This window comes from Dermochelys coriacea, chromosome 2 (assembly GCF_009764565.3).
Source record: "Dermochelys coriacea isolate rDerCor1 chromosome 2, rDerCor1.pri.v4, whole genome shotgun sequence".
Classification (NCBI taxonomy): domain Eukaryota; kingdom Metazoa; phylum Chordata; order Testudines; family Dermochelyidae; genus Dermochelys; species Dermochelys coriacea.
In genome coordinates, this window is record NC_050069.1 from 12,584,551 (window position 1) to 12,609,463 (window position 24,913).

General features: G+C 45.4%; 1 protein-coding gene across 1 annotated transcript in view; it reads left to right on the forward strand.

Moving 5' to 3' along the window:
• Positions 1-2,494: 2,494 nt before the first annotated feature.
• Positions 2,495-24,913, forward strand: part of FAM135B (family with sequence similarity 135 member B) — a 343,944-nt gene continuing 321,525 nt past the window's right edge. Inside the window, exon 1 of the mRNA XM_038390454.2 lies at positions 2,495-2,698. The gene's annotated coding sequence lies outside the window, so the exon portion shown is untranslated. The remainder of the gene's footprint in view (positions 2,699-24,913) is intronic.

Here is a 24,913-nt window from a genome sequence, read left to right on the forward strand (position 1 = left end):
TTAACTATCCTGAGTGCAGCTGATTTGATCTACGATGTTTACATTTTATCCTGCTCTTAAAGTAGTTTCCCAACCCTTTGTAATATTCTATTTCTTCGATTTTGAACGCAATCCCTTTCAAGGAGTAGTCTTCTTCTTGGAAAGGCAATGACTTGCAACAACAATGTTAATTCCATCACTGAATTGCAACTGTTTTACCTCTGTATATATTTAATGCAAAAGAAAAATGCAATGTTAAGGATGCACAATTAAGCATGCCAAAAAGTCAGTCAAGGTTGAACATGCAGCCTTAACTCTCGTGTCAGGCAAGTATGTTCTGCTGTGAGATGACCTTTAATTACAGGATCAAATACTATTTCTCTAATAATGTTCTATTATTACACAGGTTTTTTTGTTGCACAAACATAAAGACACTTGTGCCTGATTCTTCCCTATTGCACGTTTATACCTGAGAAGTGCCAACACCACCACCAACGTAATTGGGACATTCAGATGTGGTCACAATGTACAACCACTCATATTACACAGGGCTAAATGACTGCATGAGGTGCAGGGTCCTGGAGAATCAGTCTCGTGGACTTCAGTGGAACTATTCATGTAATTAAAGGAAGTAGAATTTGGCTCAGTATTACAAGCAGGGTCGAGAATTAAAATGGCCAGATCCTCAGCTGGTTTGAGTGAATGTAGTGCCATTGAAACCAGTGGCGATACCCTGATTTAAACCAGTTCAGGATCTGCCCCTGAGCGATATGTTCAGGAACAAACCTAGCTCTTATTACTCATGTGAGCAGTTCATTAGCCTCAAAGGTGCAGGTTAAGAGACAGCAGTCAGGTTCTAAGCAGTTTTGAACATTGGGGCTGAATGCTCAAAAGGAAGCATTCACTGAAAGTTAGGAGCCTCAATAGAAGTTAGGAGCTAATACCTTTTGACTGTATTCACCCTGTGTGCCTAACTAGTTGTCAGTTAATCTCTCTTTTGCAGGATGCCTCCTGACTTAAATAAAAAAAAAATCTACTGCCATGGTGAGTGAACTTTTGAAAACTCCTCTTTGCTTTGTTGTGCTTAGCTAGCAAGGTTAGCAACCCACAGGAAAATTTTAATTCAGTTTATTTTTTCAAAGCAGGGGAAGGCACTGATTTATCACATTCACGCTGAATTTCAGCTTCCAACCATCAACAGTGGTTAACCTGGCCCTGTTCTAATCTGTGCATACCATTTTTTAAAAAAGCATAAACTATATAACTTCCCCAGCCCACCCCCCCTCCCCCCAGCTTCCCTCTCCCATAGCTCAGAGAAGGACTTTTTTCTCAAATTTTCCAAAAAAATTGCACCTTGGGCAGAGATGGAGGTGAGAAAACTTGAGCCTAAAATGGGTATTTCTTAGAAAGTGAGACATTGTGTAAAACTCGGCTGGCGTAAGACTCCAGAGGATTACATCTGTATGCTCCGTGTGATATTGTACTGTATTTGAAGACAAACACTCCCTAACTCCTGATGTGCAGCAGTCCCACCCCTCTTGCCATTTGGGTCCTAGTTCTTGCTAATAAGGTCTCCAGTAAGTAGCCCATTCAGCTTAGTTCTCTCCCTCCTTGTCCTGCAGATTCCCAGAGCTGGGCAAACTCCATTCTCTATGCATTAATGTTTTCCCCAAATGTCATTCTAGTCTCTGCTCTGGGGAAGAAAGTGACTTGTGACTTGTGACTATGTGAATTTTCCATATAAAAGGGAAACAAAAAGGTCCAACTTCCCACTGTGTTTTTTGCTTGAAAATTGGCCCATGTTTACCCGGAAAATTGTCCTGTTTTTGCATGAAAACAACAATTTGAAAATGGTCCCTTTTGTGAGTTCGTTACAAAAATGCAGACACCCCATGAGTGAAACCCTTGCGTCATTTAAGTCAATGGCAAAATTATCATTGACTTCAGTGGGGTCAAGGTTTTGCCCCACCAATTCTGAGAGGCTTAGCATTCAGTTACAGTATTTCAGGCACTTCTGTGGACCACCTGTTTCCTGTCAGCTGTGCCCTCACACAGCAGCCCATCACCAGGCTCTATGGAATTCTCTCTGTTCTCCTCCCTCACTGCCCCACTAGAAAGGGGTTGGGGATATGTCTTAGGCCCTTTTTTCAAAGTCTCCTTCTCTTCCATCCCCTTCTCCTGCTGTTGCTACTACTGTCCTTTTAACCTGCTTCCAGCATGCTGCTGAGCGACGAGATCACCCAGGCATTGCAATCATTAATCTGATCACAAAGCCAGAGTGCTAGACCCTGCTCCACGCTAGTATCAGCGGCAGCATAATAATCAAAAGAATGGGAGAAAGTGAGTGCTTGAGAAGAGTGGGCATTTATTATTGTTGTTGTTCCTCGCTCCGCCACAGCCTGTGTCTGAGAGAACCAGGAGCTGGAGCAGCTGTTGCACTGAGTGGTGCTGCTGCTGAGTTCAGTAACCATAGCAACAGCATCAGCACCATCACCATCCTCCTCCTCCTCACTCTTTCTCCTCCTCCTTAGCATCATCAGTACCAGGAGTAGAGCAGCAGCAGCAGCCCTGATAGGAGCCAGAGCCCAGCAGCAGGGACTGCAATCAGCCCATTGCCTTTCTGTACCTGCTCCATCGACACCAGCAGCAGTAACCACAACCTTATTTCCTACTGGGAGAGGGAGGGAGTGTGTTGAGGGAGGACCCCACAAAGACCCAGGTAAGATCAGCTGTGCTGCTTGCAAACTCTCCCCTTGATCAGTGCAGTTTTGTGTATGTGTGCGTATTGCTAGTTTATTGGCTCTCTTGTTTCAAAGGCATTTTAATGACATTTCAACCAAGCATGTTTTCCAAAGCATGTTTTGTGATCTTTGCCATTCACACCCTCTCTCCACCTCCCCCCCATACGTGAAAAATAATAAATCCTTGTAATATTCCAGTGAGACTGGTTAGAAATGGGGTGATCAGGGGACACAACGTGATCCGAGTATGAACGATTAGAGCTGTGTGCTTCAAAATAAAAGTGAAGCGTTGTGATGAAGCAAAGGTCGACATAGCAATAAATAACCCTCTGAAAAAAATAATCCGGACAACAATGCATTTCCCTCTCCTCACTGCACAGAATAAATTCCTCGGGTCATATTTAGGAGAGATCTGAAAACATAGATGTGTGTGTATGGGCTAGAGAGGCAACCTCATTGTAATCTGTCACTGAAAGAGTTGTGTTACATGCTTTAAAATAAAAGTAAATAGTTGCAATAACACTAAGGTTGTCATAGCTATTAACAATAATTTAAAAAAATACTTACCAAAATGTTCAGTACTTCCTTTCTTAAAAAAATGTAATGAGTAAGAAATAAGGGAAACTCACTGGATCAATATAAAGAAAAACATACATTGGGTGCATTTAAAAAGGGTAAAGATCAGCAATAATGAAAAGACGGATGTGGAAATTAATCCTCATTGAACACACAAATAAATAAAAATGCCATGCAATGCCCATATGCAAACTTGTATCGTGCTGAGAGAGTGAGCGTTTGTGGAGAGGGTAAAAGTAAGTTGAAGCCAAGTGGTAACTGTATGCTATGTAATGACTGCAGAGAGCTCTTTCCACTTACATGTAACTAATATTTTTTTGCAGCAGTAAGGAGAGATAGAGACGTCAGCAGCTATCTCCTCCCCCTTGCCCACCCCGGTTATCACTGCCTGCCTGGTTGGAAATGTACTTCGCTGTAATGACAATCAGCATTTCAATAAAAGCGAGCCAGACATTAGCAAAGTCGTACCCATGAAATGCCAAAATTATAACCCTGCTTCTGCTTCATAATTATGCTCCGGGGGTGGTCTAGATGTGAGGTAGCCATGGCTAAACTGCACCTGTCTTCATGTTGAACAATGATAGAGAATGAGCATATGGGTCCCAATCCTGCAAAGCCCATGGAAATCAACAGGAACTGGAGGTGTTCGGCACCCTGCAGGAGGCACTGAACATGTCTCAGAATCATGCCCATTATTTCTCTCTCATATGTAATACACACTACTTACACAAGCTGTGAAGCACGGAATATACACAGATCACCCTGATGCAGAAAGTGCTGTAGAAATTGACAGATAACTACATCCTTACTCTGGAATTCTATAAGATGGGTTAAAAAACCTGTACAGAGATTAACATTCAGAATCCAATTCTGTAGACTTGCAGAGTAATTTCCCTAGCACCTCTCGATATCATCGTTACTAAAATCTATAGGACCTCTCCATAAGAGGATGTTTGGCCTTATTAATAAAAGTAAAGTATAATTAGAAGGGCTGATTTTTGATCCTCATTCTAATTAAATCTGTGTACTGTGAAACTATAGGTCGCTCGATGATGTACACTAGGATATCCTGGCAAGATCTACGATATATGTTTGGCCAGGTTTGATTTCCTGTTTTAAGGCTAGAGACTATTATAATTTTGGGAACCCTCTTTTGCAATAATATGTCTTGGAGAGGATGGGTCAGGGGAAAAAAATGCAGTAATAGGAACCTGAACCTGATCATGCTTATGGTGGTGATAAATCAGTTGCAGCATTTTAATCAGTTTTATACATGTTGTAGGGATATCAAGCCCATAATCAAGAGGGAACATTGTAAAGAATGAAGCAGAGTGAATATTTCATCAGTGCAAACAAATGATTAAAGGTCAAGGGGCTTTGAGATTACACATAATGTCCACAAAATATTATTCTGAATTATTACTTTGTTGCTAGCTGGAGGCGAATGTTTTCATAGAAGCCAGCACTATATATATGCTGACTTCTGATTACTATGGGGCTGCAAAACTTCTGTTAAAAAACAGCTCTAGAAAAGGCAGGAAATCAGTGTGTTTATAGCAAAGCAATGCTCCTATAAAATCAGTGTGAGAGATGGAAAGTGCTGTCAGTTTATGGAGAGTCAGTCCACTGTTTAGTGTTTGTATCCGTGTAATTGTAAACAGTCAGGGTGCTAGGCACTTAGGGTGTATCTACACAGTGATAAAAAACCTGCGGCTTGTCCGGCTCAGATGACTTGGGCGTGCAGGGCTCGGGCTCTGGACTGTAAAATTCCTATGTAGACGTTGGGAGGGAGTTATCACTGGGTAGATGTACCCTAGAATAACTGATTTTTAATATTCAGGGACAGCCAACACTTCCAGCTGACAGTGATTACCCCCCACTTACTCAAACTAGAATCTTAGGAGAGGATTTTCCTTGTATCAAATGGCTTGTTTTAAATTACCATTTCATGCTAATGTGGAAGGACATATAGTTGCTCTTACTTTGTACTTGGAAGTTAAGGGTTGGACTCTTGACAACCATCTAGCATTGGTATCTGGCACTGTTCTAGGGGGAAAAACGCTATTTTGGTACCTAAAGGTATTAGCTATCTTTTAAAAATCCAGTTCCTTTTTCATTAGTCCTCCATTGTGTCTCAATGGAGCTTAGAACAAAATCAGGTTTTTATGGTAGCTGCCATTAAAGTCAGCTTTTATCAACAAGTTGCAACAGTCATTTCTGAGAAACAGCAGCTAATTTCCTTTTATAAGTATAGGGGAAACTGCCATGTTCCACATGCCACTGCGTGGTACTATTTGGCAAGTGATTCTTCATTGCTGGTGAACAACGTATCTGATGTTGTTTTTTTTTAAAATTCATCTTCATTTTATTTAGAGGCTTTGAAGAAAATTCTTTTTTACTCTGATTTTCCCCTTTATTTTTTCTTGTCTCAGTATTTTAAGTGGTATGCCCTTTTAACTGGGTAAAATCAGGTTTTTAATAAAAAACAGACAAATTAGTTATGGCAAAGGATTGCAAGGTGATCCAGGGTAATATTTTCAGAGATGCTAAGCAGCAGTCTGCTGTGGTCCCTTTGGAATTAAAGGGAGATATGGGGCCTCAGCAACTCGAGGGATCGACCCCTCTAATCCATCTCCCTGTCAGGGAAAGATTGTTCCTTGCTAGATATGAGACAGAACCACACATCCTAAATACAGTGTAACCCATGCTAACACAATGTAGATCTTCGTCCCTATGACCGGGTGTACCAGGCCCTTTGAGGACCCCTGCTGGAGGCCTTGTCATCCTACCACACCCTGCCCCCAGGAAGGAGCAGTGAAAGTGGGTCCTCCAGACCTGTCTAGAAAGGCTGCAGGAAGCAGCCAATCAGAGCACAGCAGGCTCAGATAAAAGGAGTGGCAGGGTCTAAGCAGGTTAGTCACTGTCTGAAGCCAGAAGAGAGGCTGTGAAACTCTATAGATAAAGCGTCCTGGGAGAGACCCCATTCGAGGAGGTGTAAGCGGGGGAATAGTTCTGCTATTGCAGGGAACTTTCCTGGCTTCTGCACTGCCCCGGTGAAGTGGGCTAGCGAAAGGATCTGAGTCCTCGCTCCCACTTCCTTTACCCAGTGGCCTCCCTGGCCTTGAGGACTCCCCCTTCCCCTCTCCTGTCTGGCAGAGTCCTTGTAACCCCAACACGGCTGGGCCCAGGATTCCTGGGGGGGCTGGACCCCCAACCCTGTTGTGGTCACCAGGACAGGCGATAGGGTGTCCCCACTCTGGGATACTCTCTCTGCTCTGGGCACTTCTCTGACCATTACATACAATTTAAAGCAAATGCAAGTTATTTAATCAACAATTAATTTTAAAAAGAATAAGGGAAAATGGGAAAGATTAAAGGAAACACATCACCCCGCTCTGTGGCAGGGAGCATCACAAACAGTGTCTCTGGAACGTCAGGGCAGTTCAGTCTGTTCCTTGTAAGTCCCAGGACTTCTTCTCGGGCCCTGGCTGTGCTGTGGGTTGGACACTCGCTCTGGTGGTAGCCACAGGCTCTAGGTGACAGGGCCCTTCTTCCCAGCGTTGCTCCTGCCCTGTCAGGGTTACCAGTCCCCCTCTGAGTCTGGCCTGCAGAGCCTCCTGGCTGAGGCATCTCCCTGTGTTGGGCCCACTGCCCAGAGTCCCCCCTCGCTCTCCCCAGCTGCTCACGACACCCGGCTCTGGACTGCTCCAGCCCCAGCTCCACTCTGCTTCAGCATGGCTGCTGCTCTGCCTCCAGCTCTCTGGGCTGCTTCTCTGGCTCTGGTTGCTACAACTCTGCTCCCAGGACAGGTCTGCTCTGCAGGCTGCTTCTGTGACTCGGCTCCCAGCACTGACCTGCTTCGTGGGCTGCTTTTCTGGCCCCTCTGGCTCTGGTTGCTGCAGCTCTGCTCCTAGGGCAAGTCTGCTCTCTCTGGGCTGTGCCTCTAGCTTTGGGGCTGCAGCTCTGTTCCCAGGACAGGGTCTGCTCTCTCTGGCTCTGGCCCTGGCCCAGCTCTGCTCCCCAATTCAGCTCGGGCCCCTGCTTTCTCCTTAGCTTGGCCCCACTCTGTCTGACCCAGGCAAATCCTGCTCACACGGAGGACAAGACCTCCCTGGCCTCCTGATTAGCCTGCCCGCCCTGTCATTCAGGCTGGCCTGGAGCATTGGCCTCTCCCCATTGTTCCTGGGGGCTGTCAGTCTCAGGGTCCTGATTCTCCATCGACCCTTCCCCCTTTTTAGTTCTGGGAGCTAGCAACTAAAACACCCCCACTGAATGTTACCAAGGGGGCAACAGTCCCCTTACAGAGGGAACAGAGAACCCTGAGGTAAAGGTGAAGAGGAGGGGGCTACATGGGAAGAGCCCCAGGGAATAGCAGCAGCAATGGCATTAAAGGGAGCAGCATGGGGCTGTCATTTTTAGGGTCCCTGGTTTGGAATCTGGAGTAGTGAGTTGGCCCGGGTCTCCTGTACTGTCAAAGTGGCCAAAGCCCTCAGAAGGGGACAAGTTTTGTTTAGAAGCCCAAGTACAGGGCTCCACGATGGGCCTGAAGAACCTGCAGAGGGCCAACCATTTGTGGAAATTTGTTCCTCTTGCCCCCCATCTCCAAAGGGGACTGAATTTGAAGGCGTGACCTGGTTGGAGAGCTGAGGTAAAGGCTAGGAATCTCCAGAGAGAAAGCTCTGGGGACACAGCTCTATACCAGGGCAGGCACAGACTCAAAACTAGTACAGAGGGGGCTGAGGACAGAGCCCAAAGACAGGGCAGTAGATGGTAACAAGGGCATAGAAACAGGCCCTGTTGGACCTTTTACTCTGGTTTTGTTTGTGTGTATTGGCGGTATGTGACTTGGCTGGAGGGCTGGGCCACTAAAGATCCACCTGAGGAGGTTAACAGGGGGCCGGGGGCAGAGAGTAAGTGCAGGAGGTGCTCATGAGAGGCGAGTGTCTCCTCTCATGGCCCTTTCTAGTCACTATCACACTGGAGAGTTTGAGGGTCTGTCAGTGTTCACAGCTTCAGCTGTGCAGGTCCCAGGTTCGCCCTCCGTATGTTGACATAAGTGGGGTTTATGAAAAAAGCCCTCTCTGCCAGACTCTGGGTGTGTTTTTTGCTGTGGATCCACACTTCACAGTTGGAGCTCCTCCCTGTTCTCTGCAGTGTGTGAGGTTGTATTTTCCTGTATGTGTGCTGGGTGCTTGTGTCCAAGCAGGCAACTAGCCTGCCATTATGGTTGAAGTTTCATGCTTATTTCCTGTATTCTACTCTGGATCCAGCTCCCTCCCTTGCACACTGGCAGTGCTCTACATCAGTGCTTCTCAAGCTATCTGATGTGGCTGACCGACAATTTTTTTTTTCCAATGAGTGCGCAGACTGGCAGCCAATAGCTGCCAGTCCGCGGACCAACACTTTCAGTAGCACTGCTCTACATCCTCTCTGGAGGAAGCCATGCCTGGTTTCCAGCAAGACCTTTGCTAACACTGTTCCAGGAGGTAAGGTGTTGGGGCTACCAAAGGACAGTTCCAGTTGCTATGTTGCTCTGAGCCCTGTCTCAAAAGGTCAATTTCATCAACTTGGTGACATGTCTAATCTCAACCCACCTAGAGAATGAGTCACAGGTTCTTTCTTCCAAACCTAAATCCAAGGGATATAATTTTATTCCCTTTCTAATCCTATCATTAGTGCCTGCAATGCTAGTGACTCTGTTGTTCTGCAGTTTTACTTCTCTAGTGGCTGATTGCATATTGAGCTTCCTAAGGAAGGACAATATGGAAATTCCAGGTTTCAGAGTAGCAGCCTTGTTAGTCTGTATCCACAAAAAGAAAAGGAGTACTTGTGGCACCTTAGAGACTAACAAATTTATTTGAGCATAAGCTTTTGTGAGCTACAGCTCACTTCATTGGATGATGAAGTGAGCTGTAGCTCATGAAAGCTTATGCTCAAATAAATCTGTTAGTCTCTAAGGTGCCACAAGTACTCATTTCTTTCATTTTTACCAGTGTACTGTGTTGTATTAATCTATGTTAGTGGAGAGCTCTGGGTTTTTTGCCACAAGGATCTGCCACTAAACTGTTCTCTTCTGTGCTTCCCCCTCTGAATTTATGCAGGCTGTTTTTGGTTTTGTGTGTTTTTTTTTAACCTGACTGCTGCCTTCCTGCCCAGAAGAGCAGAATCCTTCCTTCTTCCAATGAGAAATACAGCCAAACCCTCATTCCCTTGAACTGGAAGTGCAAAGAACCCAATAGTATGTAAATCACTCAGGACTCCTTAGAGATGAAGGGCACTATATATAATTACCATATCCTGTTTTTTTTAATAGTTTTCTAGCTGTGACACATTACAGTTGTTTAATCACTCCTGTAGAAGGTTAGAGGAATGGGATTAGGGTCAGGTGAGCAGCAGTTTGGTGTTTGGTGAATCCTGACCATTTTTTGTAACCGTCCTCTGTTTTGTTGTATTCCCAAACATGTTTGGGAATATACACAGTGTAAATGCATGGCTAAACATTGTTAGTTTTTATTATTAATGACATTGTAAGGGACTGGCTTGTGTGTGTAAAATATATATAATATACCACTGCTCAGGAATGCATGAATCAGAAATGCTTGTCTCTATGTTATAGATTGCCAACACATAGCAGAGATTCTCCTTTAGGTTAAGCGCTAGGAGCCTGTGATTCTGTTGCATTCGGAACTGAACTCTATCCCCACTGTGACCATGAGGTTTTTAAGGAGTCACTGGCCATATTTTTGCACACAAGGTGAAGTTCCTAGGTAGCTGCTGTCTGTTACATTGTGACCTGGTGCTAAGTGTCTCCTATATTCACTTGGCACCTCCTAGGATCAGGCCGTAACTTTATTCCCTTTGTTTGGAAAATGTGTACCTGAGCTAAAGCTCCTATGTGATATTTCCACTGAGTGTGCACATTCTACCCGAAGAGGACTGGTTTCTGTTGGATATTTCTTTTAAATTCATTGTTGGTATCTAGCACACAGCAGCTTGTTGAATTTTATGTGTAAGCCAAGGAGCAGGTCTCAGTCTTTCTATTGCCCCAATGGAGTTGCATATTTATCAGGTGTGATGCATCCACCAAACAATATTGAGTCCATATCAATGAGTTGTTGACAGGTACTATTGTAAATTTGTATTTTTGATATGTGAAGGATACAGAAATCAAATATCTTTCTAAGAGTTATTTCTTAAAGGGGAAAGCAAGAGTATCCACATTTAACTTTTCTGAGTCTTTTACAAGCAGGATATTTCCTTAATACCAAAGGGATCAAGATCTCAGAGGCTCTGATTCTGCAAAGAGTATCTGTGTGGGCCCACTGCAGGATTGGGACCCTGACCACAATCCTGTCCTCCCTTACCTTTATCCTCCCTTACCTTTATGCTTTTTGATTACATCCACCAGTTGTCTCTCATTAGATACTAACATTGTAAACTCTTTGTGGCAGGGGCTGGCTTTTACTTGCAGGTGGGTAAAGTGCCTGGCGCACAATGGGGCCTTACTTCTGATCAAAGACTTTATTCTCTACCCCAGTACATATCATAATATCACTGAGATGGTACATGATAAATGATCCCATTGGGTTGACTTGGAGTTTTTCTGGTTTTAATAGTATGGCATTGGGGCCCAGTAAATAATAAGAGTTCACAAAGTGGCATTAACTTCATCACAAATGGCTACTGGAAAGTCACAGGATAAATCCCATTCTAAATGCTGTGCCTGAATCCCTGAATTCTGTGCTTGTCCGATGGGTTTGCCTGTTTTCTTCACATAAAGGGGCCTCATTATTGGATTTTTTTTTTTTTTTGGTGTGTGCATGTAATTTTTTAAGTACGGGATTCCATTATGAGATCTCATTTCAATGAATTATTTCTAGCACAATATTGAATAGACAAGGGGGAAGATACAAACAGTGGGCCCAAGCTCTCCTGTGTGAGGAGTGGGGGGTCATCTGCCTTTCCAGGGCTCCATAGATAGCTGTCCTGTGGGGTTGGGAACAGGAAGAGACTGGGCAGTTTGGCAGAGGGAAGCAGTAGGCTGGGTAGGTCAAAAGGGCCTCATATTGTTCCCCACAATGACCCTGTGGATTTTCCAAAAAAGGAGATACCATCTAGGGTCAGACTGCTTTCTCCTAGAAGGTGCTTCTGTAGTAAGAATCTTAGAATTATAGGGTTAGAAGGGACCACAAGTTTTTTGCTCTGAAGGGGATTCTTGGAGACCTAACTACAGTAGAACCTCAGAGTTACAAACATTTTGGGAATGGAGGTTGTTCATAACTCTGAACAAAACATTACAGTTGGTCTTTCAAAAGCTTTCAAACTGAACATTTACTTAGTAAAGTTTCAAAGCTGTATTATGCAGAAGAAAAGTGCTGCTTTTGCTATTTTTTTTTAGTAGTTTATGTTTAACACAGCGCACAAGAATGGCCCTACTGGGTCAGACCAAAGGTCCATCTATCCCAGTATCCTGTCTTCTGACAGTGGCCAGTGCCAGGTGCCCCAGAGGGAATGAACAGAATAGGTAATCATCAAGTGATCCCACCCCCTGTTGCTCATTCCCAGCTTCTGGCAAACAGAGGCTAGGGACACTATTCCTGCCCATCCTGGCTAATAGCCACTGATGGACCTATCCTCCATGAACTTATCTAGTGTGGTCGATTTTTTTTTTTAACCCTGCTATAGTCTTGGCCTTCACAATATCCTCTGGCAAGGAGTTCCACAGGTTGACTGTTTGTTTTGTGAAGAAATACTTCCTTTTATATGTTTTAAACCTGCTGCCTATTAACTTCATTTGGTGACCCCTAATTCTTGTGTTATGAGAAGTAGTAACAAATGCTTCCTTATCTACTTTCTCTATTACACCAGTCATGATTTTATAGAACTCAATCATATCTCCCCTTAGCCGTCTCTTTTCCAAGCTAAAAAGTCCCAGTCTTATTAACCTCTCCTCATACAGAAGCTGTTCCATACCCTTAATCATTTTTGTTGCAGTACTGTACTGGCTTTTTATTTTTTGTCTCTGCTGTTGCCTAACTGTGTACTTCTGGTTCCAAATGAGGTGTGTGGTTTACTAGTCAGTTTGTAACTCTGATGTTCTACTGTATTGTGAAGGTTAGGGCCCTCCACACACACACACACACACACACAGGTTTTGGGGTGTACCTGTGCAATGGCTGCCATTTTGGCTGACATGATCAAACCAGGGACCACTAGTGCTTAAGCGGGGGGAGGAGCGGGGAAGCTGCTACAGCTTGAGCTCAGAGCCAGGCTATGTAGCTGGGGCTGTTGCAGACTTGCATCCTCTGTGGATAAGGCACAGAGTGTGATCTGTAACACACACTGACCTGTGGGTTACTTCTATACTGCTTATTCATTTCTATAGCCCTGTGTTTTACTGTGGCATGCAGCCCTCAATTATACCAAGTCATATGGAGTCACATCTGACTTATGCAACTGACTGGAATGGGACTTTAAGTGAGTTAGCTGTGTACCAAATCCTGCTCATCTGTGGCTCTGTGGCAGTGGGAGGTCTGCAAGCAGTTTGTGGCCCATATTATACTTTGTAAATCTATTGTACAACAAGAAAAACTATAGCCTCATTTATTTCCTTTGTGTCTCCGTCTCAGCTGAAAACATCTTTTGTCCCTAGCTCACCATTGTATCCTTTTTCATTTTTCTCTCCCTCTGCAGCTGTGTTGACGCTAGACTCTGTTAGGGTGCAGTTTGCAGGATAGATGGTACAAACAAGAACATTTCATAGTTATCTTCATGCATGCTTGGCTTGACCCTGGATAACTGACGTTAATAGGACTCTGGACATTGACTTAGGAGTAGGACAATAGGAGTAGGATCGAGCCCAGTATTGCAATAGGCTTTTCAAGGAAGATAACCTACAATTTAGGAGCAAAGGAAGATTGAGAAGTGACTCAGCCTGTTTCAGAGAGCCTAATGCAAAGCCCATCAATTCAATGCAGCCATTTCCATAGGCTGCAGTGGGCCTGGGATCCAGCCCAGAAGAAAGTTATGGAGAGAGGTCAAAAACTAAGTGGTGCATTATGAATGCCAGAGTGATATAAGAACAGCCATACTAGCCCAGACCAACAGTCCATCTAACCTAGTATTCTGTCTTCTGACAGTGGCCGCTACCCGATGCATCAGAGGGAATGAACAGAACAGGATGATTATGTCTGATCCATTCCCTGTCATCCAGTCCAGCTTCTGGCAGTTAGAGGTTTAGGGACACCTGGAGCATGGGGTTGTGCCCCTGACCATCTTAGCTAATAACCATTGATGGACCTACCCTCCATGAACTTTTCTAACTTTTTTTAATCTAGTTACACATTTGGCCATTACAGTGTCCCTTGGCAATGAGTTCAACACGTTGACCTTTAATGATGTGTGGAGAGAAGAGCAGTGAGGACAGATAATGGATGAGTAGGCAGGGGAGATGTAGGATGAAGTGACTCCAGAGTGGTTATATTTGGAGGTAAGGGACTGGAGGATTGGAGCTAAGGGAATACAATAGTGGTCTCAGTAGCTTTTGGTGTGGTAAATGTTACAAGAAAAACGGGGAATGAATCCTGACTGGATTACAAGTCAAATATTTTTTGTTTTTGGAATAAACCACTGGAAAATGATCAGATTTTACCAGTAGTGCTGTAACGGAGCACTGTCTTGCTTTAGGTGACTCATGGTGTGACAGAATGACATTAGCACTTTAATAAATGTACAGTGCTGAGTGCATTGTTTCAGCTCAGCTAATAATAACATTCTAAATGAGAGACAAAGTGGGAATAAATCACATCATAATTCAGAATGCAGAAATAGTCGCTGCTAGAGGAACTAAAAATATACAACTGTATAACCCTAACACCTACAGCGACATGCTGGCGGAGGCAGGGTGTGGGCAGGCTGGCTAGGAGGGAGATGCTCACTTGTCCTGGATGTGATTCATACAGCTGGTGTCTTCCTTGGCTACTCAATAAGTGGCTTCACAGGCACTCTATGTATTGGGGAGCACTGGGTAAAGGATAGGGCTCCAATAAACCACACAAACTGGAGTCTGAACTGTGGGGAGGCAGGCAGCTCCATCTGTATGTATGCAGTGTCCCAGGGATGTGCCCCATTGCCAGGCCTGTTACCTATGGTACTGTGCCTAGGGAAGAGGTCTACTCCTATCATAGAATCATAGGGTTAGAAGGGACCGCAAGGATCCCCTAGTTTACACCCCTGCTGAGATGGAGGATTTGTTGTGTCTAAACTATCCAAGGCAGATGGCTTTCCAGCCTCTTTTTGAAAACCTCCAGTGGAGGAGCTTCCACAACCTCCCTAGGCCTCTGTTTCTTTGTCCTACTGTTCTTCCAGTTAGGAAGTTTTTCTTGAGATTTAATCTAAATCTGTTTTGCTGTAGTTTGAACCCATTGCCTCTTGTCCTGCCCTCTCTGGCAAGAGAACAACTTTTTCCATCTTTTTTATGGCTGCCTTTCAAGTTTTCAAAGACCGCTATCATACCCCCCCTTACTCTCCTCTTTTCTAAACTGACTATACCCAGTTCCTTCAGCCTTTGCTTATATGGATTGCATTCCATCCTTTTGATCATCTTTTTTGTGCACCTCTGGATCCTTTCCAGTTTCTTTACATCCATTCTATACAGCAATGACCAGAATTGGGCACAATACGGCTCTACTCGGTGCTGGTTAGACCTCAGCTGCAGTACCATCACATCCTGTGACTTGCATGTTATGTCTCTGTTAATTGCAACCCACAATTGCATTTCCTTTTTCCAATAGCATGACATTTTTTTCCCCAACACCATGCTGTATAAAAGACGTTGGCCGCTGGCTGAGCTGTTTACAGCCAAGGATCTGGGGAAGTCCATTCCTTGACCCTGCCCCCCATCCCATTCTCCACCAAACATGTCCACTCTGTATGCTACTATTAGTCTGTGGAGGTAGGACCATATGGGGCCTGATCTTGCACTTACTGAAGTCACTGGGATCAGCCTGGGGCCCAGGCTGTGCAAGACACAGGTCCTGATTCTCCTGCCTCCCATGCCTCTCAATTCAGTTAGATTGGGCTGAGCCTGGTGCAGAAGAGGGAAGAATCAAAGCAAGTGCCATGGGTCTATCTGCCCTTTCAGTCAGCATGAGCACCCACACGGGAAGGCCATTCTGCATCTCACCCCCGGCCTCATGGAAGTGAGCAGAAAGAATTTCCACTGACTTCACTGAGCACAAGACTTGGCCCTTCAGTGCGGCTTACCTCTGCGCACGTGTCAAGGGGAGTAGTGAGGGCAGAGCACCTGGGACATGTGGGAGACATGAGAGAAGTCATGTAGTCAGAGACATCATTGTGAAAAGCCTTAAAGCTGAGGATAAGGAGCTTTAACACGAGGCTATGAAGCCAGCAGAAAGATTCTCCGAGGTGGGTGATGTGTAGCATGTTGGGGGCGGGGGGTGGGGGGGAGGAGATGAAGTTGAGCTTAGCAATGACATCTTGGCTAGAACTAAGGCAGAGTGGTCTCTAAGAGCATTCTTTTTCCTGAGTGGGGCTTGTTTCCTCGGCATTGTGTGTGTGTGTGTCGCAGAGGCAGGTGTACCTTCCGAGAGGAGACGCTTCTGACTTGTTCTTAGTTGTCCATTGTGGCTGGCTAGGATACAGTTATGACACCTTGAGGAATGTAGGATTGCCAACTTTCTAATCACACAAGTGAACACCCATGCCCTGCCCGTGCCCCATCCCTTCTCTGAGGCCCTGCCCTCACTCCATCCCCCCTCCCTCCGTCGCTCACTCTAACCCACCCTCACTCACTTTCACTGGGCTGGGGCAGAGGGTTGGGGTGTGGGAGGGAGGCGAGAGCTCCGGCTGGAGTTGCAAGCTCCAAGGTGGGGCTGGGGATGAGGGGTTTGGGGTGTGGGAAAGGGCTCTGGGCTGGGACAGGGAGCTGGGTTCAGGGGGGTATGGGCTGGGGGTGCAGGCTCCAGGTGGGCCCAGAAATGAGGGGTTCAGGGTGTGGGAGTGCTCTGGGCTGGAGCAGGGGTTTGGGGTGCAAGGGGATGAGGACTGGCTGGGGGTGCAGCCTCTGGGGTAGGGCTGTGGATGAGGGGTTTGGGGTGAAGGAGGGGTCAGGGTGTTGGGGTGTGTGTGAGGGGGTGAAGGCTCCAGGAGGGTGTTTGGGTGCAGGAGGATGCCTGGCTGGGGCAGGGGATTGGGATGTGGCAGGGGAGCAGCTGAGGGCTCTGGCTGGGGGTGTGGAACTCTGGGGTGGGGCTGGGGTTGAGGGGTTTGGGGTGAAGGAGTGGGCTACATATACCAATTAGCAGGCAACATGTTAGTGCAATTTAGAAATCACTTCTCCGGAGAGCACATTACTCCAGCGTACAGACAAACCCCTAATCTTACTTTACGCAGTTACTACAGTCTTGTCCTGTCTTTCTTCATGAGGTCAAAAGGCTTGTACTGTAAATGCTTTGGTGCCAGGTGAGTTCATCATATGTGGTTTATACAATGCCTAGCATAGTGGAGCTTGATCTCTCATTGTGGCCTCTACATCACACTGCAATACAAATAATTGGTCCCAAGTCTAACTTGTGTAATTCAGATTTTGCCTCCCTAAATACACTCTGCAGTTTCTGTTTGGATATTTCGTATTATGCATTTCTGGGGTGGGGGGCACAGTTAAAACAGGTACCGTGTTACATCCCAGAAGTCGCTGCAGTTCAGAGGCAGATGAAGTGGATTCCTTTTATCAATGAGTTCCTGGCCTCATTGAATTAATGGGAAAATTCCTTTTGACTTCAGGGCGGCCAAGATTTCACCATATATATATATATATATATATATATATATATATATTACACACAAACCCCCCCAAAGATAAATGGACATTGTTAAAATTACAAAGTCAAGCTCTCAAATTAGGAAATGCCAGAATTCAGATTGCCATGATGAAGCATGCTCAGGGCACACTGAATCTTCAAAGATTCTAGTTGCTTAAATCAAAGAAGTCTCTACTGAGCCTGTGCAAACTGAGATTCCCCCGCCCAAAAAGACTTCTAACTGGTCCAAATTTTGAAAGATTTTCTCAGGGTGACAAAGGGCGTGTCTCTGACACAAAGGCCACCCCTGCCAAATTTCAAGTCCCAGTTCCAAAGAATGGGGGCGCTAGGGCGCCTCAAAGAGAAGGTTGCCTGACTGATTTTATTATTTTTTAATATTGCACAGCAGTATAGTTTTCCTAGTCTTGTCCATGGAAACAGTGGAACCACTTTGGCTGAAACTATCTACAAGTATTTGACCTGTACAGACACAAAGCATGAAAAATTTCAGCCATTTGGGAATAGTTGAAATTCGGCAAAGTTAGAAGCAACTGAGAACAGGATCTTGTATTGGAAGTGTTGAACAACGTTAATAGGTGGCACTACCAGCCCTTCATCTGATCAATGCCTTCAGAACCCCTTAATCCATATGAGTATTTAAAATGAACTCAAGGACCAGCCATGCGACAAAGGAGTAGTCCCTGTGTTCATATAGCACTTTGCAATCTTTACGGATAGAAGGTTCCACATCAACATAATGTTTAATGAATTAGTAGTATGAACTGCGAGGGGAATGTCTTAGTCTGGATGAAGTGTAAATTGTTCCAGTAATGTCAAAAGGAATGACTGTAATTGTGTTCACTCGCTGTTCTCCTCTCCTATTTTGGTATTGATTTTCTTCATGACAAAGGGCTCTTCAGACATGGCCGATGCCAGATGTACAATGTGTGCAAGGTGACTTCTTCCACACAAAGCCATTTTAGAAGATTGCAGCTAGGCAGTAATAGTTCTCACACTCTAATGTAGATGTGCAGTGAGCAGAATTTGAAAATCATTACACATTTTCCAGAAGAGATCAGAGAGGACAAATTTTGACACGTGGAAAGAGCAAATACAGAAGCTCTCATTGCATGGAAAAGCCTTGCAGAGAAAATAGTCTCATTTTTTTGAGACCTTGTGTAAGATTCATTTAGGTTTTCTTTTTTTATTCAGATAACTCTTAGTTCTGAATACTGATGACTGTAAAGACCACATGGAACTAAGAGTTGGTATGGCCTAGATGTTTAACTTGTCAGGAAAAGAGTAAGTAAGTTAAATCTGGGACATGCTTAGAGTGTGTGAGTGTAATTTTACTCTAATATGCTATCGCTGGCAAAGGAGTCCTAGTTCATCCTGACTGCAGGTCTAGAGACGGCAATTTTTCTCAGTCTTAAAACATATACAGTCTAATCTCAATATACGTTCGATGTATGATACTCCTGGGGAAATTCTGCTTCACTGCACAAGTGCAGAATTCAGGTTCCCTGCAGATTTCTTTGGTTCTCCACAGAAAAAGACTTTCTAACAGAGAAACAAAGGGAAGCTGCAAGAGCAGTCTTGCAGCACTCTCTAGCTGCACAGGTACATTGTTTCAGGGACTCAGAGCAGCTGGCAGAAAGGTAAATCACTGCAAGGCTGGGGACACCCCAGTCAGTAGCTCCCACCTTGAGTCGGGATCAGCTGCTAGTCCCAGCTGGGCTGGAGGCAGGAGAGGACGGGACCTCCTCTTCCTCTGCATGGCTGTGGCTGTGTCAGACCCACCCCCAGAAACCTCCCCCAGCTGCAGGAAGCTCGGCATCCTCCCCTGCTTCCTGTCACCATCGCTCCTCAGCTGCAGAGGGAGGGGTCACTGTTTGGGGTGCTGCTCCCCCATCCACCCAACCTCTGTGCATCTGGACTTCCCATGCCAAGACTCACTCTGTACACCCAGAACCCCCTAGCCCTCCATGTCCTAACCCCAACCCATTGACCTTCAACCCCTGCATCTGGAGCCGCCTTACACCCAGATGCCCTGCACCCAGACCACTCCTCTCTGAGCTCCCTGCACTCAAACCCCCACCCTAATGAGCCCCACCACCCTGAACCCACATATCCAGACCCCCACATCACTGACCCCCCAATTAGCTGCACCCAGACCCTCACCCCACCATGCCCCACTTCCTCAGGACCCAGACCCCCTTGCTGAGCCCTGACCACTTTCACCTGGAAGCCCCTGCAGAGTCCCATTGTCCCTGCACTTGGAACCCCCACAACGAGGCTCTGTGCATCCAGATTCTGCCCCACACCTAAGACCCCCCCCACTGAGCTGCCTGAATCCATGTTGACCCACACAGTATCCTCTCACCCTACACCTGGATCCCCCCCACACTGAGCCCTTGATCCTGCCTGCCCCACACCTGGTGTGCCTGGCGCAGAGGGGCAGGGCCCCAGGGTATTTCTGAGGGTGTCTCCTTGCTTTGGTTTTCTTCAGCTTGTTTGTTGAATTTTCAATTTGTGTTAGTTTTAAGGATCTTTTACAGAATGTTATGGTTCTGCTTCTGTCTGCATCGGTTGTATAGGATATGGCTGTTATTCACTGCTCCCTCTTGTTGTGTGGACTCGGTATGTCTACAGCACATGGGCCAGCCTACATGAGCTAGCTTGAATCCAGCGGTCACGGAGTCCCTGGGCGACACTCTGGAACTGCTCCCTACGAAGCCAGTCAGGACTCTGGGGAAGTCTCCTCCCTGTGAGCAGACTGTCTGCAGGACACGCAGCTCACCCAGCTTCCACCTTCCTGGGTCTGACCTCGGAGCATTCAGCATCCTCTGCCCCTCTGTGCGCTTCCCACAGCGAGTCCGCCCAGGCGGGCTCCTGGGGAAGCCAGAGGGTCCTGCCCCGCAACTCCGCAGTCAGACGTGACTCTCAGCCAGCCAGTAAAACAGAAGGTTTATTAAACGACAGGAACGTGGTCTAAAATAGAGCTTGTAGGTGCAGAGAACAGGACCCCTCACCTGGGTCCATTTTGGGGGGCAGTGAGCCAAACAACCCCCTCTGCACTTCACTCCATGTCCCCAGCCAGCCCCAAACTGAAACTCCCTCCAGCCCCTCCTCCTCTGGGCTTTGTCTCTTTCCAGGCCAGGAGATCACCTGATTCCTTTGTTCTCCAACCCTTTAGCTCTCACCTTGCAGGGGGGAAGGGCCAGGCCATCAGTTGCCAGGAAACAGGGTGTTGGCCATTCTCTCTGTCCAGACCGCTGCACAAACCTGCCCTCTAGGGCTCTGCATCGATCATACACCCTTATTCCACCACCTAGATACTTAAGAACTGCATAGGGGAAACTGAGGCACCCCCACAATATTCAGAGGAAACATTAAGAACAGTCCCGCTTTGTCATACCAGCTAACATGGGCAACAAGAACAGTGACAAGAGAGCACTATGGGCTTCAGAGCAGGCTAGCAAGCCAAGTATGTACCCAGGTCCCTGCTGAGCTTGTATGACCACTCTGAAGCCTGCACTGTACTGTCTTCTCTGCTATTGCTACCTGTGCTAGCTGGATGAAAGGCTTGCTAGGGCAGGGTAGCCCATGCACGGCTTTTGCTGTATGGACATAGCGTTAGATGCTCATGAATGATGAACCATTCTGCTGGAGAAGTGTAGCTTGTATTCAGTGGCACTTTAAGCAATATGCGGGCCTTTAGCGTTTATCTTTCAGGTTTTCTATTTAGTCTGGCTATTGGCTTGATGTGACAGCCGGTCCACTGATTCAATGACCAACTTATGTGTGAGCTTGCCACTCTGCTTGTGGTTCCTGGGCTGATGTTTGTTGGTACAATTCCACAGGAAGGACAATGAGAGAAAAGCTCCTTTGAGTTGCTAAATGTAATGCATGTAGTATGAGAGGTGCATGTTAATCGCAAGTGTTGAGGGGAATTCAGTATCACACTTTGTAGAGAAGTGCTATATCTTGATCATTTGGATCAATACTGAGATGCTGAGTGCATGGATGTGCTCACGCACTTGTAATAGATTGTCCCCTTTGACTCGAATGGTTTAGTTAATATTCAGGGCCTTGCCAGTTTTTCCTTCAGAAGAAATTGATTCTGACTGAGGTATTTCATTATAAATAAAACAGGATTGAACCAAAGTCTTGTTTCCCCGAACACAGTGGAAATGACCAAGAGCAAGCAGCTTATGTGCTCAGAAATCCATGCCTGTCTTTCCCATGAGTACTGTTCGTAGCCAAAGCTCTGTCTTTTTGCTTCCTCCCCGGGGTCATGCTCATGACTGTATCCTTGAGATACAAGAAAACAAGAGATCGCAGACATGTTCAGCTGCAGCCAATACTTCCATTAGTCTATCTTTTACAGTCAGGCTCTGGGAAAGCCCTTAGCCAACATGACTTAGCTTCTGATTGGCTTTGCCATGCAGCCATTTGCCTAGAGCAAAAAGAAAAGGAGTACTTGTGGCACCTTAGAGGCTAACAAATTTATTTGAGCATAAGCTTTTGTGAGCTATAGCTCACTTCATCGGATGCATGCAGTAGAATATACAGTGGGGAGATTTTATATACACAGAACATGAAACAATAGGTGTTACTATGCACACTGTAAAAAGAGTGATCAGGTAATGCTCAAATAAATTTGTTAGTCTCTAAGGTGCCACAATTACGCCTTTTCTTTTTTCAGGTAAGGTGAGCTATTACCACCAGGAGTGGGGGTGGACAACAACAACAAAACCCCCAAATCCTTTTGTAGTGATGATCAAGGCATGGGCCATTTCCGGCAGTTGACAAGAACTTGTGAGGAACAGTGGGCGGGGGGGGGGAAAGGGAGGTGAAGGCGAATAAATATGGGGAAATAGGTTTCAGAGTTGCAGCTGTGTTAGTCTGTATTCGCAAAAAAGAAAAGGAGTACTTGTGGCACCTTAGAGACTAACAAATTTATTTGCTCAAATAAATTTGTTAGTCTCTAAGGTGCCACAAGTACTCCTTTTCTTTCATGGGGAAATAGTTTTACTTTGTGTAATGACACATTCACTCCCAGTCTTTATTCAAGCCTAATTTAATGGTGTACAGTTTGCAAATTAATTTAGTTAATTTGCAAAAAACTTCAAAAACAGACTCCAATGAGAGACTGCTGAGTTGGAATTAATTTGCAAACGGGACATCATTAAATTAGGCTTGAATAAAGACTGGGAGTGGATGTGTCATTACACAAAGTAAAACTATTTCCCCATGTTTATTCCCCCCCCCCCAACTGTTCCTCACACGTTCTTGTCAAGTGCTGGAAATGGCCACCTGAATGCATCTGAATGGCCACCTGAATGCATCCGATGAAGTGAGCTGTAGCTCACGAAAGCTTATGCTCAAATAAATTTGTTAGTCTCTAAGGTGCCACAAGTCCTCCTTTTCTTTTTGCAGATATAGACTCACACAGCTGCTACTCTGAAAACTATCTATATCTGTGTGTATTGTCCTCATGTAGCTGCCACTAATACTAATTGACTTATGCACATACATTAAGAAGAAAATACTTTGTGTAGAATAATTCTAGTCTTTGCTAATGTGTGCTCTCTGTAGACGCAACACTCTTAAGATGTGATTAACTCGTTTTATTTCTTGATAGCAGTGCTTATCTTTGAAACTTTGATTCCCACAGGGGTGGAGTGTATTTCCAAATGGTATATCAGCATCACTGTGAAAGGACTTCAGTCTTACGGCTGCATTCCTACAATTGTTGGTACATGGGCAGTCTTCTCTGTCCTGAGCCCCCTTGACTTCATGCTGCCAAAGCAGTTGATCTGAGCTGTATTAGGGCTTGTCTACGCTGGCAATTTACAGCGTTGCAACTTTCTTGCTCAGGGGTGTGGTGGAGGGTGGGGGGGAACCCCCCCCCACAGCCCGAGCGCAGCAAGTTTCAGCGCTGTAAAGTGCCAGTGTAAATAGTGCACCAGCACGGATAGGTACGCCTCTCGTGAAGGTGGGTTTTTTTAGAGCTCTCCCAGCGCTCTGCCGTGAATAAACAAGCCATGTTAAAGCACTGCTGCGGCAGCACTTTAGTGTTGCCATGCCAGTGTAGACTAGCCCAGAGTTGCAGCACTGGAACCTAGATTTCAAGTGGCTGATAATTTTGGGCCCAGAATCCCAGATGTTATTGAATGCCTATCTTGGGGGACTGGTATGCCAAGTGCCTCTGACTCCTGGCAAAACTGATAAGAGTTTTGAGCACTCAGCACCCGTGAAAACCAGGCCCAAGATGTTGTAAGTTGATCACCTAAAAACTGTGGCACACTGAATTAACAAAATCTGGGCCTACACAACTAGGCCCCAGTGCTGCATTCTTCTCATACCCAATACTGCTACTGATGTCAGGAGTTTTGGATGCATAAAGAATTCGGTATGCAGGATGCTGGTTTGTTGCATGCATTCCTGCAGACCATATTTCAAAAGGTCTGCCACTTTTGAAACCCATTGTCCAAAGTTTTTCTTATTTGGAAAAGGACAGGAGTTGCTCCTGCAGTATTACACTGAGAAGGTGCATTAAATTGTTTGCTCTCCCCTCCCCCATAATGCCAGATATAGTGCTCGATCCTGTAGATCCCATAATCACATGAGTAGTTCCCCATGAGCAGTCAGTGACTTGGGTGGTTGCGGGATCATCCCCTCGGTTATTGGCTTAAAACAAATATTTCAAAATGCCTAAAACCAATATTGCTGCAAGAATTGTTCCCATTTTTACATGCTACAAGTTGGTGGAGGAGGGGCAGGGGATTAGAAAGGATTTTTCTCCTTAATCATTTTAAACCGTACGTCTCAGAATATTTGCTTATCAGTTTTTATCCAATTTCAACAAATCTAGCATGAGACCAAATGCAGTGTTTAATCTATTCAATTATGTGGAAAGGGGGAGTGGGAACAGGGAGGTGGCAGACTTGTCAGATGACCCAATTATGTTTAGTCAAGGTTAGCGGGACCTCACAAAAGTGGGGAAAGAACAATGAATTTCATTGCCAACAAATGCAAGATAATGCACATTGGAAGGAGCAGTCTGAATGACTCATCCCCATTGCGAGGTTCTAAGTAAACGGTTACCACTCCTAGAGTGAAAACCTGCTGTTATGTGGTCAGCTCAATAAAGCGATAGGTGGCTTGTGCTCAAAGCACAAATAGAATTTAAGGCTGTGTAAGGTCTGTGGTGTGGGATAATACTGAAAATCAAAGCTAGTTGAAAATCTTCCAGTGAAACCTTTTTCTCTGTTTGATTTTGACAAATCAACAAGGTCAGATATTCTGTGGTAATATGTCAATTTAGATTATTTCATTTTTGAAAAAAAAAAAAAGTGTTATGGATAATGAAAGCACTGGTAGTAATCATCAGCATAGGGGATCAAAATCCTTGAACTTCAGAGCATAAACCAAATACTAAGGTCCTGATGCAAAGCTTGTTCAAATGAATGGAAAAACTCCCATCCAGGTTCAGTAGGCTTTAGATCAAGCCAAAACTTGCCTGATGGGCCAGGCTATTCCATAATTGTCCATTGCAGGATTGCTTGCATCTTCCTTTGAGACTTCTGGCTGCTAGGATCCTAGAGTAGATGGACCATTGGTCTGACACAGAATGGCACCTACTGTGTTGTGTCCCTCAACCTTGAAGTAATCTTTGACTTCTCTTTTCTCCTTGGCCCATGCATCCCTCATCATATGTATTTGTTTGTCTGGGGTCATTTGTTTTGTATGACCTGGGATGTTGTTAGGCTATACTTTAAGTGATGCGCC